General features: G+C 37.5%; 1 protein-coding gene across 8 annotated transcripts in view; it reads left to right on the forward strand.

Moving 5' to 3' along the window:
* Positions 1 to 16008, forward strand: part of IYO (RPAP1-like, carboxy-terminal protein) — a 216032-nt gene that overhangs the window by 55818 nt on the left and 144206 nt on the right. The window lies entirely within an intron of this gene.

Genomic DNA, 16008 nt, shown 5'->3' on the forward strand with positions numbered 1-16008 from the left:
TCTTTAGGAATGTATTAACTTCCCTTACCAACAGCCATTTTATCTCAAGTCATATGGTAGCAGCTGGAAGTACTGCTTTTTTCTTATCCTAATAGCTGAAGATTAAGGAACTGAAGACCTTGGAACTTCTTTGTACTTTGCTAGAGGATGTAATAACCTACTCCTAAGAAACCAAAATTTTTCATGTTCCTCTTCTTGTCCATTCACATTTTGCCAAATCCTTTGCTTGCATATATAGTCGCAGGTTTTCAAGTTTGCTTTTGCACAAGGATGATTTGTTTTGCAAATGGAATAGTTTTTTGCTTACTAAAGATGTGAAGAACTATTGCTCAGGTTTTTAATGAACTTGCAGCAGAAAAGTGAACATAACAAGAGATAGACAAGAACAGAAAATTCAAGTCAGTGCTGATTTGAAGATACCTTCTTTCAGTTATTATATGATTAATAAGTAGTAGATATTTTCTACAAGTAGTCTAATTGTTATATTGCTATTAGGATTCAACTTTGTAGTTTTTGAGTCAAACTCATTAACCCATGTTTCACGAGTAACGGTTTACACAAACCCTTCTCTCATGAGAATAAATGGAAAACTTAGCACTCGTTAGATTTAGGTGATGCTCACAGAGGGGAAGCATTGGGACTTCCCCAGAGGTCACCCATCTTAGTACTACTCCAGCTTGAGTGCGCTTAACTATGTAGTTTCCTCCATGGTTAAACCCACTCTGCTTGCAACCCCATTTGGAAAACCTTCACCAAGTGTTGTGCCTTATGAACCATTTGTTAGAAAGCCCCTCAAGCTCATTAATTGATAAGCAGGAGATATTTTCCATAGCAAGTCAAATTGTGATATTGCTATCAGGATTCGATTGTGTATTTTTTGAGTCAAACTCATTAACCCATGTTTCATGAGTAGTGGTTCACATGAACCCATGTCTCATGAGAATAAATGGAACACTTAACACTCATCGGATCTAGGTGATGCTCACAGAGGTGAAGCACCGAGACTTCCCAGGAGGCCACCCATCCCAATACTACTCCAATTGGAGCGGACTTTAACTACGAAGTTTCCTCCATGGTTAGTTAAACCATTCTGTTTGCAACCCCATTGGCGAAACCTTCATCAAGTGTTGTGCCTTATGAACAAGTCATTAGAAAGCCTCTTAAGCTCATCAATTGATAAGTAGGAGATATTTTCCACAAGTCAAATTGTGATATTGTTATTAGGATTCAACTTTGTAGTTTTTGAGTCAAATTGATTGACTCATGTTTCATGAGCAGTGGTTCACATGAACTCATCTCTCATGAGAATATATGAAACAATTAGCACTCATTGGATCTAGGTAATGCTCATAGAGGTGAACCACCAGGACTTCTTGGGAGCTCACCCATCCTAATACTACTCCAGCTTGAGTACGCTTAACTATGAATTTTCCTCCATGGTTAAACCCACTCTGCTTGCAACCCCATTTGGAAAGCCTTCACAAAGTGTTGTGCCTTATGAACCATTCATTACAAAGCCCCTTAAGCTCATCAACTGATAAGTAGGAGATATTGTCCACATCAAGTCAAATTGTTGATATTGCTATTAGGATTCATCTGTTTAGTTTTTGAGTCAAACTCATTTACTTATGTTTCATTAGTAGTGGTTCATACAAACCCATCTCTCATGAGAAAAATGGAACACTTAGCACTCATCGAATCTAGGTGATGCTCACAAAGGTGAAGCACTAGGACTTCCTAGGAGGTCACCCATCCCAGTACTATTCCAACTTGATTGCTCTTAACAACGAATTTTCCTCCATGCTTAAACACACTCTACTTGCAACCCCATTTGCAAAACCTTTCCCAAGTGTTGTGCCTTACGAACCATTTATTAGAAAGCCCCTTAAGCTCATCAATTGAGAAGTAGGAGATATTTTCCACAGCAAGTCAAATTGTGATATTTCTATCAAGATTCAATTGCGTAGTTTTTTGAGTCAAACTCATTGACCCATGTTATATGAGTAGTGGTTCACGCAAACCCATCCCTCATGAGAATAAATGGAGCACTTGGCACTCATTAGATCTAGGTGATTCTCGCAAAGGTGAAGCACTGAGACTTCTTGGGAGGCAACCCATCCCAGTACTACTCCAACTCGATCGCGCTTAACCTTGGAGTTGAATCCCGAGTACATTACTTGGTGAAAGTTTTGCAAATGGGGTTACAAGTTGAATGGGTTTAGCCATGGAAGAAACTCCATAGTTACGCATGCTTGAGCTGGAATAGTACTGGGATAGCTAACCTCTTGGGAAGTCCTGGTATTCACCTTTGTGAGCATCACCTAGATCCAATGAGTGATAAGTGTTCCATTTATTCTCATGAGAGATGGGTTTGTGTGAATCACTACTCATGAAACATGGGTCAATGAGTTTGACTCAAAAACTACATGGTTGAACTCCTGATAGCAATATCAATATTATATGATTGTACTGAAAAAAAATCTGCTGCAACAGTATATATATATATATATATATATATAGTCCACCTCTATGTGGCTAATGATAAATGCTTGTCATCATCATGAAAAAATGTGCTGAAGAATCTCCTTCAAATCACTCCAAACTGAAAAAGGCATCGAGTAGAGACATTTTAGGATCCCCTACTATGCTGCAGATTTGGTCTTCGTACTATTCATAACACACGTTATCTTCTTCACTTGTATCATGAAATTCATATAGGAACCATTGTTCAAATCCTTTCCAAGATGAGATACTTTGTGTAGGTAATGATTCATATGCTTGTCTCGTATTGTCTTTTAATGTCCTGACAAATAGCTTCATTACCTGATCTTCTACACAAATCTCATAATCTTCTACAAATGTGTAAAACACATTTGTTGAAGTGTTGATTCATCCCATTCTCCATGGAACTTTGGTACAAGTTGTGAAAGCTTCAAGAACTTGTTAGGTTTACAACTATGTTCCCCCAAGTTTTTGGGACGACAATTTTTTTTTGCCGATTTTGGGGATGGAGGGGGATGACAAATGGGGACGGTTATATAACAATAGGGAAAATTAAAATATATAGGGAAATTTAAAATATTTATATGAAAACAAGGATAAAGCATGTACTTATACATAATAGAACCATAAAATATAAGAATCAGCAGAATTCATGTCCCAAATTTGTGTTACTTTGAGAGTCAAAGTCTAATTTGTTCTAGAAGCCAAAGTCAAAGTCCCCTAGGTGTCCACAAGTCTCCGAGACATTTTCGGGACGGGGATGGCTGAAAATATGCTGGGGACGCGTTTCCAGGTAATAGTGGTTTATTATCAAATCTCCTAAGATCCAACAGCTTAATGCCATTTGGAATAAAAGGTTTTCTTTGAAATGATTGATAAATTTTGCAATAAAACTATCGACCATTTTCCTCTGAGTCTTCTTCCTCCGCAAAGTTACCAACTGAAATCTTATTGAATAGAGTTGCCACCTCTTTCGAGGAATGTATTTGATTGTGCTAATTTTTTGGGTTCTTGCTTCTAGTAAAGTACAGTTCCAAATAAATTAATGCAACTGCTTTCTGATTTTGGTCTGCGAAATTTGAAATTCTAGGTAACTTCACAACATATATTGTGAGCAACTCTCCCCAACAAAGTCGCTAGTTTGTTGGTTCCCAAAACTATAGATTGAAAGTCCAAGATCTTTGCCAATTCTCCAATAGGATTACTCAATCAATTTTGGCCAACGGATGGGAATAACCTTAATTCCCCTGCACTTTAGGCTTTGCTAAACCTAGGCAGGTAAACCTTCCTTAAATCCTTATGACTTGGTTCAAAGTGTTTTATAGTGAATTTAAGCTTTCTGAATTCTTAGGTTGGCAAAAATCTTTAAATTTGATCAAAAATGAAATTATATAAATGCTTTGATATGATTGAATGTTTATATAATAACTGAGTTGGTGCTTGTAAGTAGATACATAAAAGATTCTTCAACCACAACTATGAATCCAACAATCGTTTCAATGATTTGAAAGACCGGTGCCTTGTTTATTCGGGCAGTGGAGTGAACCACAATGAAGATTATTATGTACAACATTATGAGACTATTAAAATATCATCAATTACCCCTGTACTTCAAATGCAAAAGATAAATCTTATATGCAATTTGATGCTAATCCGAAAGGAATTTATCTTCTTTGGTGGGTTGTCCAATTAGACAAGGATGGGCAAACACATACATTTCACTTTATCGTTGATTATCAAACAAAGAAGGCTATGACAAATCTAACACATGGGCATTGTCAGGAATAATCCAATAATCGCCTTATTGGTCACAAAGGACAAATCCAAATTGTAATTATTTCTTTGCCTTGAATAAAAACAAAGAATTTTTATTTATTGTTAAAATATAATATATCAATTTGTAATAAAAGTCATACTTTATAATTCGTATTCCTCCTTGCAAGTTTTGAATATATCTCAGTAATTTTTATTGCTCCTCAAAATATGTCTTTTTGTTTCTTGTTCCTAATTTTACACAAATGATTTATGTTTTATATCTTACCTATATATGGTTCTGTCTATTCAATATTAAGAGACAACTCCTAGCCTAATCATGTCATTTTTTAAACAAATTAACTTCCAAATCGATTAATAAAGTTCGTAAAGTGTGACTCTTGAAAGTTTCAATTGATAACTATAATCCTTTGATATTACACATTATGATTATACTTTGCTTGTTTATTTCCACATGTTTTCTAAGTATCATTTTGGTATTTCTTTGGGCCTTCCATTTCATGTTTCAGAGGTCTCTACATGCGTAAGATCTCTGCAACCTGTGGATGTGTGAGAGACAGGAGAGCTTTTTCATGAATGGAGATTAAAGCTCGCTTGCCAAAAATTTGCGCTTGCATTTGTTCTAGACATGGTTTGCCGTTCATGCAAGGCTTTCACACTGGTGTGATTTCCTCTACTTTCCCCTAGTATGAATGATCTCAATGCAGGAATATTTCCATCCTCAATGCGAACGATAGTTTCCTTGTACTGGTAAAATCATCATGTCGATTTGCAAGCTACAACCTAGTATGCAATGGGGTTTCACGATATTTTAAACCAGTTTGGTCTTCTGCACTTGTGTCTTCCACAACATTCAATAGCACTAATGACTCCCTTCTATGACAAGCTCTTCTTAGTCTTCTTTATCCTTTTTTGTGCATCTTGAGGGTCATTAGATGCTAAATGTTTGTGGAATCATCACTGGATGATAGAAACTATTCCCATTGATAAATCTCATGTGGAATGTGAAGAGCACACGATTATACCGAGAGGGGGGGGGGGGGATGAATTAGTATAATAATAATTTTGCCAATTTGAACTTTTATCCACACAAGTAACTTCAAATAACTTTAATTATGCACATGAACACTGACACAATGATTTTACGTGGAAACCCAATGCAAGAGGAAACCACGACAATAAATACTTTGTTCTTTTACAATGTATTGTATGCTACAATCTACTAGAGGCTCCAACCCCTATGTTAATGAGCACTGGCTCACTGGAAGCTCCAACTCCCACACTTCGCAAGCTCCGACCTACTGGAAGCACTGACTTCCCATTGTTGTCTTCGTGAGTACCAACCCACTGCTCAAAAACTGCTTTTCCACCTTTATCTCTGTTGCTTATTCAACTAGTGATGGATACTTTGATTGTACAATTTCCCTCTTATTTCTTGCATCTTATTTTATCCTATATATTTATTTATATAAAATAAATGTATATCTTTTATCAATTTTAGTTCATTTTCTCAAATTAATATATATCACACAAATCTGCATACATATATATTTATATGTTCTGGACCTCCTTCAAAGTCTCTTCATTTTGATTCTTATCTCCTCATACTGCATCACAGTTCTACACTTCTACTCTTCTTCACCAATCTGCTCTTACTTCAATATCTTCTTTCTCTTCTTTCTTTACATTCTACTTCATACACTTTTCTTTAATGTCCTTTCCTGATGACCTCTCCCGCGTGACAACCTTGGCAACCATCTCCTGCGATCGTATCTCTCTTTGGTGTTAATGGCGATGGTTGTCGTCCTCCTTGCTAGGCTAATCTCCGATGTTGATTCTTGCTGTCTTTGTGCTCGACTTCCTAGCTGCCGCTTACACTTTTGCAAGTCACGTTTTTCGTCCATTCGAGTTTTCACGGGCTTCTGGCATTTGTCTTCTGTGATTTCATTGGGTGTCTTTTGTTGTTGCTTCTTCCTCTACGGGTTTCTTCCATTTTGCCAGCCCTTTAATCTTAACTGCACTTTATCTCTATGCCCTCTGTTGTGGTTGCTGGTTGATTATGATTCCACGGGTTTTTCCTTGGTTTTTCTTGGCGTTTTTCCATAGGTTTCACATTTGGTCTCTCTGCCCTTGGTTGTTGGATGTGCAAGCCTGTACGTTGGTGTGGGGTTTTGTTCTCTGCCCTTGGTTGCTGGTGCATGTGCAAGAGTTTGTTCGTTGGTGAGGGGTTTGATTATTTTGTTTTTTATGCACAGATAGCTCTCATTTTGTCTGTTGTGTTCAGATAGTTGGTGCGCCAATACTACTAACAGTCTCTGTTTAAACATGACTACCATTGATAGCTACTTGTCACACAATCAACCTCAAACCTACTAGCGACTATGTGAACGTGTAAACAAGCTTGAAACGGATAATACTTTGCTCAAATATTAGATTGCTGCTTTGACAGAAGAAATTATAGAACTCAAACAAGCTACATGATTGAATACCTTGAATATCAAATGCTTTTCTGATACCTTCATATCTGGAGCTGCAAGCTTGAAATCCAATATAGAATCTGTCATTGAACAACTGGATGGGTTGGAAAAGATCAAAGAGTAAAATAGCCACTACACATTCTTCTCTGATTGCTGAAACTGAACAAAAGGTGAAATCATGGGCCTCTCTTTGCAGCAACACAGATACTACTGCACCCTGGTTGAGCTTAGACAATATTGTACAAGGAAAGATTGATGATGAGCGTGTGCGGTGGGCACAAGAGCTCAACTTGCGTGTTCGTGGTGTCTCATCCACTTCTAATCCTCTTTCTGTTGGACACTCTTTCCTCATTGACCAGCTCAGTATCTCTGATATCACTTTAGATAAGTGCTGGTTTGGTCCAGGAGATGCCCTTTTCATTAGATTTTCCTCTTTTTCAGACAGGCTTTGTGCTCTTAGAGCGAAGAGAAAGTTGTTCTCTTCCCCCTCTAAAATTTACCTTGATGAAGATCTCATGAAGGCACAGGTTACAGAGTTGGAACATGCTAGGGGAATTGTTGCAGATGCTAGGTGGGCTAGAAAATGAGTTGTTATTAGGAATCTTAGAGCAATTGTTTGTGACTCTCCTCCTAGTGGTTGGGAGGCGAGGTAGTGCTCCAAAACCATATAACAGTTTTGACAACAATCTGACAAGAGGATGCCCTCCACTCCATCTCTTCTTGTCAACTGCTGGAATGGTAATGGCTCTTTGTGGTCATTACTTGGTCTCTTTCACGATGTGGTGGGGTCCGTCGACATTTTGGTTGTCATGGAGACCCACGAGAGTCCCATGCGCCCTCTTCTAGATTACCTTGGATACCAATGGTTGTCAGTTTGTAGAGAGGAGGTTCGTACTTCTATTGGGGTCCATGGGTCCGAGGTTGTTGCTTGCTTGATTACAGATGATATTTTCAGCTACACATTAGTGGTTCATTCCGACGCCTTTTCCAAATTTATGTGGGTCCGTATTGGTCATCGGAATCATTGACAAAGGGACATCTTTCTTGTAGTATGTTACTTTCCACTGACCTCTTCTCCATATGACATTCATGTAGCCTAGGATGGGGATCCATTTTGCGACCTTCAAGAGAGTATCTCTCAGTTTGCAGCTTTGGGTGATATCATTATTCTTGGTGATTTCAATGCACAAACCAGGAATCTCCAGACCCCTATACATGATAGAGGCTCTGATTCGATCTGCACTTCTGAGATTTATCCAACTAGTCTGGGACTTAAGCGTACCTCGAAGGATGTTCTTGGGCCGCTCTCTTGTTACGGTCGTCACCTCCTCCAGCTCTGAGTCTTCTGGTTTGCTGATTCTGAGTAGTCTATCATCCTTTCCTTGTTCTGATCTCTTTACTTGCTGGCCCCATTGTGGCAGTGCGACTGTTGTGGACTGTGTCATCATCTCTTCTTCCTTCATTCCGTCCATTTATAGTTTCACCATTTCTTGTCTCCCCTTTGTTGACCATGCTCTTCTTAGCATTACTTTTCGTGTCTCCCCCTGTTTGTCGACTTCTCACCAGCCCACCTGCATCTCGTTTGGCACTGCTTGCTCCCCTACTCGCTTCCACTACCTCGAGGGGGATAGTGAGTTCTTTTCCTACCATTTGAGGAGACTTTTGACACCTGCTAGTTTTAGTGATTCGTATGAGGCCTCCGCCATGTTTGATTTACTTGCTTCTGCTATCTGGGAGTTTGCTCTCCTTTCTATCCCTCATCACTCTCCTCCCTCTATCAAGTCTAAGCGTCATAACACTTGCCCTGTGAACCAATGGTTTCATGTTGATTGTAAAGCTTTCCATCGCTCTGTTCGCTTCGCTTTTGAGACTTAATCTCCTGCTTTCAACCACTTGTGTTTCTCTTACCTCTATTTTCTTCACCACAAGAAACATTCTTTTGCCTCTTCTCAATGCAGACCCCTTTGCTCCACACTTATTCAGAATCCCTAGATCTTTTGGCGTATCCTTTTCCCTTGTTGTCCCCTTGCCTTCCATCCTTGACTTCCACTCTTTGACCTCCCACACCATTACGCTTTATGACGTTCCAGGGAAGCCACCTCTTCATTCCACCCCCACCTCCTTATTGCCATCTTTCACCTCCTCCAGTACACCTCCTCCAGTATTTATGAGGCCATTAGATCCATGAGATGTAGTAGATTGGCGAATTAGGAAGGTTTCTAGGCAAAACTTTTCAAACTTGGTGCTTTAGTCCTCAGATCTTCCCTTACTATACTTTTTAATAGAGTGGTTTGCACTAGGTTCCTTGAGTCTTGGTCGTGACATGTGATTTACCCTATTCACAAGTTTGCGCTTGCTTTTGAGCTTGGTAACTACAAGACCATCATGATTGAGCATACTTTTACCAAACTGTATACCACTGCTCTGAACACTATGCTATCTAGAGAGCTTGATAGGAAAGGGTGTAGAGCAAGAGGTCAGATTGGTTTTCGAGCGAGCTACCAGACTACAGATCATGTCTTCACGTTGCGGGCCATTATTGAGGAGGCTAGGCACCGCCTTGAGAAAGTCTACTATTGTTTTGTGGACTTCCGCATGTCTTTTGACTCTGTGCCCAGGATGGCCTTATTTCAAAAGCTTAGCGAGATTGGGATCTCAAATATGCTGTTGACTGCTATTATGAGACTATATGGGAAGGTGATCGGTCGATTCAGGACTCCAGAGGGCTTTTTTGTTCCGATTCAGAGCACTATTGGGGTGAAGCAGGGTTGTCCTCTTTCTCCCACCCTTCTTGAGTTATATATTGACGAGCTTGAAGATTTCCTTGCGAACTCCTCGCAACCTGGTGATGGATGCTATTTGCATTAGGTTTTGATCTCCATTCTCCGTTTTGCTGATGATTTTGTTCTCTTGGCCTCTTATCCTGACAATTTATGGAGACTTCTGGATGGTTTGGCTTCTTTTTGTGATCAGCGTCAGCTCGTGGTCAATTTGACCAGGACTCGGGTTATGATCTTTAACTGCTTAAAGACCTCTCATCTTCATTTCTTCTTTTAAGCAGAAGGTTGAGATTACTTCTTCTTACATGTATCTCAGGGTGAAGTTCTTGAAACCCTGCTTCAGCTTGAGGCCAACTATTCTGTCCAAAGTTAGTAAGGGCATGGATTATCTAGCCATGCTTGAGAGACAACGCTTCAGACATCATTTTCAAGGCATTTTGTCGAAGTTGTCCCTATTGGACTCCTTGGTTCGACCGACTGTTCTCTATGGCTCAGTGGTTTGGGGACCTCTTCTTGCTTCCGGTTGGGCCTTTATAGAGTGTGTTTAGATGTTGCTTTTATGGCGTATCATTAGATGACATAGACTTACTCCCCATAGTATTTGTTTTGGCTAAGTTTGGAGCTCATCCTTTCAAACTTGTGGCCATTTTTGACTTGATTTGGTTTCTCCGTCGGCTTTGAGGCTTTACAGATTCAGTTGTTGACCTCGACACAGAGATTCTCATTTGGCATACTGTTCTTCTATTACGGTTATGAGCTTTGACACTAGCACTAGATCTTGTTGTTGGTATGCCCAGGCTACCTCTCTGTTGAGTTCGATCGGGATTGAGATTGATCATCTTCCTCCTTACCAATTTTTGCTGGATGCTCCTACTCACCTCCTTCCCTCATGTCAAGAGTTGAATATGTCAAACATGATATTATAGATAGTACATTATCACTACCTGGCATAATCCTCCTAGCGGATTATGTCCGAAGATGGCCTTTTATATTGAGCATTTTCTTGAGATTCAGAATGGTATCATTGTCTGTCCTACTTATCTCTATCGACATTGGAGTCATGCTCTAAGATTTTCTTTGGGCTCCTTCAGAGTTGGCTCTCACCGTCTTCGAGTTCAGATTGATAACCATATGGAGAGAGAGGACCGTATCTGTCGACTGTGTACTTTGGCGGAGGTGGAGACTGAGACTCACTTTATATTTTGCTGTCCTATCTACTATGAGATCAGAGAGAGATTTTACTGCCTGGTCAGAGATTGCTCTTCTCTTTCAGCGTTCTTTAGTTATATTGACTAGTGGTGCTTTGTGCTTTACCTTCGGGAGGACACCCAGCTCCATGAACATATCCTGCAGTCACTCGTACCTTAGGGCCATATTCCTGATCAGCTTATTACCGCCTTTTTCTCGCCCCTGTCTTCACCACGAGGAGCGAAAAGGCCAGTACCACTCACTCCAAATCGGGTCGACACTTAAGCAGTCTTTCTAGGCAATGGCATTCATCCTGTGGTTCTCGGTGAGGATCTAAGACTCTGGATTGTTCACAGTTATACCCTTTTGTGATTGATTTCTTTGTACGAAGGAAGGAAGGACCCTTATTCCTTACCTTGGTTTTTCTAGTCTTGTGTCTTGTTTTATTTTTCTTCTTAGTCACCGTTTAGTGCTCCTGTTTGGTCGACTCTTTTGTTTGTATGCTCAGTCCCATAAACCCATGTGGTTTTTCGTTGGACATTAATACTATTACCTTATCTTATCTGGCTTTCCCTTTTTTCTCCATCTGCCGACTTCTATTTATTTCTCGATATCACATCTCACACTTTATTTTTTTAATGACTTTAAAACTCACATATATATATATATATATATATATATATATATATATATATATATATATATATATATATATATATGTTTCATGTCTTTCCACTGAATGGTCACGTCCCTTCTTTTATACCCGATGACTCTTCATAGAAAATCTTTATATTTATTTTTAAGACTTCTTTAAATGATCATAGCCCTTCAAAATATTGTACTTGTAACGCCTTGGCAGGGAACCCAAGATAAATTAACCTAAAGTTTCACTATGTTCACCAAACATTTTTTTTTTGAAAGATAATAACTTAACAACAACAGTAATAATATAGTGGAAGCAATAACATACACATAAGCACATACCATAAAGCAAATTACAATTCTTGAGGGTCCCATGATGTTGAATCACATTTAAGTTTAATTAATACTAAAACCAATATATGACACATCCACATTAAAGAAAAAACTACAAGTATGAATCCATTTAAATAATATAGAATTATCTCAAATGCCACTTGGCAATTATTAGAATGCACAATCATCCATTGTATAGGTCACAGGGTATGAAAGGTTGAAAGAATATACATCATAAAATATATTACATTATCTCTTAAGATCCATGAAATAAAATACAATACAATAGGTATAACCATCCATCATAGTACACAAGAATAGAATGAAAGGAATTGCAGAACAGGGAACTCCAACCACGACATCGAATTGACGAATCTCAATGGTAAAAGTAAAAAACACTTCCACCTGATGTTGTTTTAATCCGAAAGAGTCCACTCCCACCGCGCTGAGGAGATAGTCTCAAGTCCCAAATAGGATAACAATCCCAAAAGCCAAAATCAACATCTAGGTCAAGGAAAACCTGAAAGCAATCTAACTCAAGGTACCAAGACACAAAAGACATCTAAACCTAGAGGGAACAAAGACACGTAGGAAATCTACTATGTAAGTGGGCAAGTGTCATTGCATGAGCCAACTTTAAGGTTACCCAGGCAACCTGATTGGACTCTGGCCCCCTTGTGACTCTATGCAGCACTAGAATCCTTTCATACAAACAAGGCCTACTAACGAAGCAAGGTTGCAACCAAGCATCCTCTCTACTCCCTACATAGCCTGTACTAGCACTCGAGGCATGAGCGAGGGAAAATAATGACTTGTTAATTCATTTTACTCTCATTTAATGTAATGTTATCATTTATTAAAATAAGTTACAACGGGTTACCAGGAAACCTCTTTAGGGCTCTGACCTCCATTGCAAGCCACTTCCCAACAAGACATATAGATAACCTACCCTAAGCTTAGTAAAAGTAGGTCTCATATGACCATAAAATACACATTAGTTCTTAAACAAGTAACTAGAAAGTACTAAAAAACATTACTAATCAAAATCACAAATTTTACCCATACAATCATCCTAACAGGACTGATTCAAAATCAAGTACATATCTACAAAATCATGACATCACATGATATCATCAAAACAATAACTCCTTGCCTCCGGGAGAAATCTTGAAACTGATCAACACAACAAGGGGAGGCAACATTGACCTAGCCTAGGATATCAATAGGCTACTCAATCTATGGATGGCTCTAATAGTCTAAGAGCTAGCCTCTACAATGATATCAAGATGCTGCACTAGAGGAGGGGGCGATAGGTCCATGGTAGAATGCACTGTGGAAGTAGCTTCGTGTCCATTTCACTGTGGGAGCATTGTTCTGAAGCCAAACATATCTATCTGGCATTTGAACAGAGGATTTTGACTTGGACGAGACAATTTCCGACCAAGAATCCCATAGTAAATAGCCTAATTGGCTAATTAGAATTTACGGTGATATATTTGCATCGGATGTCATGCCCCTCATGTGATGCCTTGTCAGCCTTACTGCTTCACTCTGTCATCCTCTGTACTTATACTTCAATCTCCAGTAATAATTTTTTCTTTAACATGTCAGATATCTTAATATGCGATCTTTGTTTTTTTTCAACATATGATATCTTATAAATAATCTTTATATTTTAATCCTTGTCTTTAATATATATATATATATCTGTGTGTGTGTGTGTGTACACACACACACATATATATATATTAAAGTAGCATAACTATACAATGCCAATTATATGATACCTTGTATAATATGTTATATAATTTTTATTATTGTATTACTATCTAAATATGCTTAAATATAACTTTTATACTATACTAATAAATTATTTAAGAATTTTATTAAATTTAAATTCCTTTTCTATATGAAATATTTTTTTTGATTTGATATATAATAACTTACAAAATCATAAGTTTACATTAATATAAATTTGAATTGAATTCTAAAATTTCTTGAATTTCTGTGTGTGTGTGTGTGTGTGTATGTCAAGATTTCTTTACTTTTTTAATATATTTTTATTCTCTTAGGGTTTAATTTGGTTTAACATATGCATAATAATGTGTATACTTAACTTTTTGATAATGTAGTTTGATTTGGTTGTTCTATTTTACTAATTTTTTTTTAAAGGTAACATTATGATTTTGTATTAATGTTAGAGAGAGGAATTACAAAATTGCCATAAGAAAGTTTTGCCAAAGACCTTACTAACATATACTACCCATCTCCAAGGTCATACATATTTGTTTGTACAAAAAAAAGAGCATTAACACCCTGCCAGAAACACAAGCTGCCCAAACCCACTTAACCACCCAAAAAGAAAACATGCAGGTGCCTAAAGAGCTGAGATCATCCACCTCCACCAGCATCCTAGGCAACCCCAAACCTGACATGCAAGAATACAATAGGTAATGTAGTGTGTAGTTTCTGTTTGGTTTTGAAAACACACAGTTTTGGTTAACAGTAAGGTTCACGTTTTCATTTCTTTGTAAGTTTTCAGTTTAATAAAGTTTACAGATTTCCCCTTACAACTTAACCCATTTTCACTTTGAAATTTGAATGCATCATTACTATTAACTTTTGAAAATAAAAATGCCTCTATTAATAATCATAAAATAATTTAAATAAAAATTATTAAATTATTAAATAATAATTATTGATTATTTAATAAAATAATTACAAGATCATTAATAATCATAATCATTAAATAATAACATAATAAAAGTTTATTCAAATTTATTAAATAACATCTCTTTGGGGTCTTTCAGAGTTGGTTCCCATCGTCTTCGGGTCTAGATTGACCATCATATTGATAGTGGTGAGTGGATCTATAAGTTTTGTACTTTGGGTGAGGTGGAGACTAAGACACACTTCATTTTCCATTGCCCCATTTATTATGAGATCAGAGGGAGATTTTTCTGTCTATTTCGGGATGCTTCTCTCTCTATGATTTTTTCAGCTACTATGATTAGCACTGTCTTGCACTTTATCTTCGAGAGACCACTATATTCCGTGATAGCACGATCCAGTCATTGCTTCCACATCGACATTCGTTTACTTAGCTCATTATTGCCTTTTCATACCATTTTCTCCTTTGCGTGGTGTGAAAAGGCCTTCTAGCTCCACTAGATCTACCAGACATTCTAGATGCGTTAGGTCCCGAACCGGCTTTTTGCACCAGCAACACTCCTCTATGTGTGGCCACAGAGAGAGCAAGGCCTTTACTCATTGGCATGCATATCATTTAGTGACTAACTTCTTTTTGCTAGAAAGGACTCCTAATCTCTCTCTTGACCTCCTTTTTGGTTTCTTGTTTGCTTTCTCTTGTTGTTGTTTGTATTTATTTTTGGACACCTTTGTGTGCTCCTACTGCTGTCAGCCGCATTGTTGCAATCCTCCAGTCCCATAGACCTTTTGTTGGTCTTTTGTTAGACATTAATATCATTATCTTATCTTATCTACTATTAAATTAATTGATTAATAATAATTAAAATAATTATAAATTAAATTAATTAATAACAATCTAAATCTTTAATTAAAAAAATTATTAAATTAAAAAAATTAACTAATTTAAAAATACTATATTAAAAAAACTTAAAAATAAAAAATAAGAACAAGCATGTTTAAAGGCCCGTCGACCTGCCATCTACGGCTGCCACAGAAGTACGTGCTGCGCAGCAACGATTATTAATGCCACTGGGGGTAAGGAAGAAACGAGGTGAGGAGGAAAGTTTGGTGGGGAGGTGGTAGCCCACGCCCACCAATTTATAAATTATTTTACTTTTAAAATAAAACAAAAGCCCCCACCCAAAAAACATGAAATCTCACAATCAATTTTTATTATCATTTAATAATGTAATTACCACAATAATTACCAATTACTGTGGTAATTATATTATTTTATAATTTTTTTCAATAAATTTCAATACAGGTTTGATAGGAAAAATACAGATAACCAATTAAATTTTACAATTCAATTCCTGATTTCTTTTCCAAACCCTAATCGAATCAAACTACGGTTCTCCAAAATTTTACAAAGCAAGGGTTTCTAATTATCCAATCATATACACATTGTCTCAAAATGAAGAACAATTAAAATTTACAACAAGGGCATCAATTTAAATAATTCGTTCACAGACGTAATCAAGAACAGAAAACAGTAAATTTCAACACAAGGGTTTCAACCAAATCTAAAATTCTGAAAACAGATTTATCCAGACACGAAGAAGATAGGAATTTGAAGAATGGAAAACTATTGCGCAAATAACCCA

This window comes from Cupressus sempervirens, chromosome 5, assembly GCF_028749045.1.
Source record: "Cupressus sempervirens isolate cs-2001-9-10 chromosome 5, ASM2874904v1, whole genome shotgun sequence".
In the NCBI taxonomy this organism is placed as follows: Eukaryota; Viridiplantae; Streptophyta; class Pinopsida; order Cupressales; family Cupressaceae; genus Cupressus; species Cupressus sempervirens.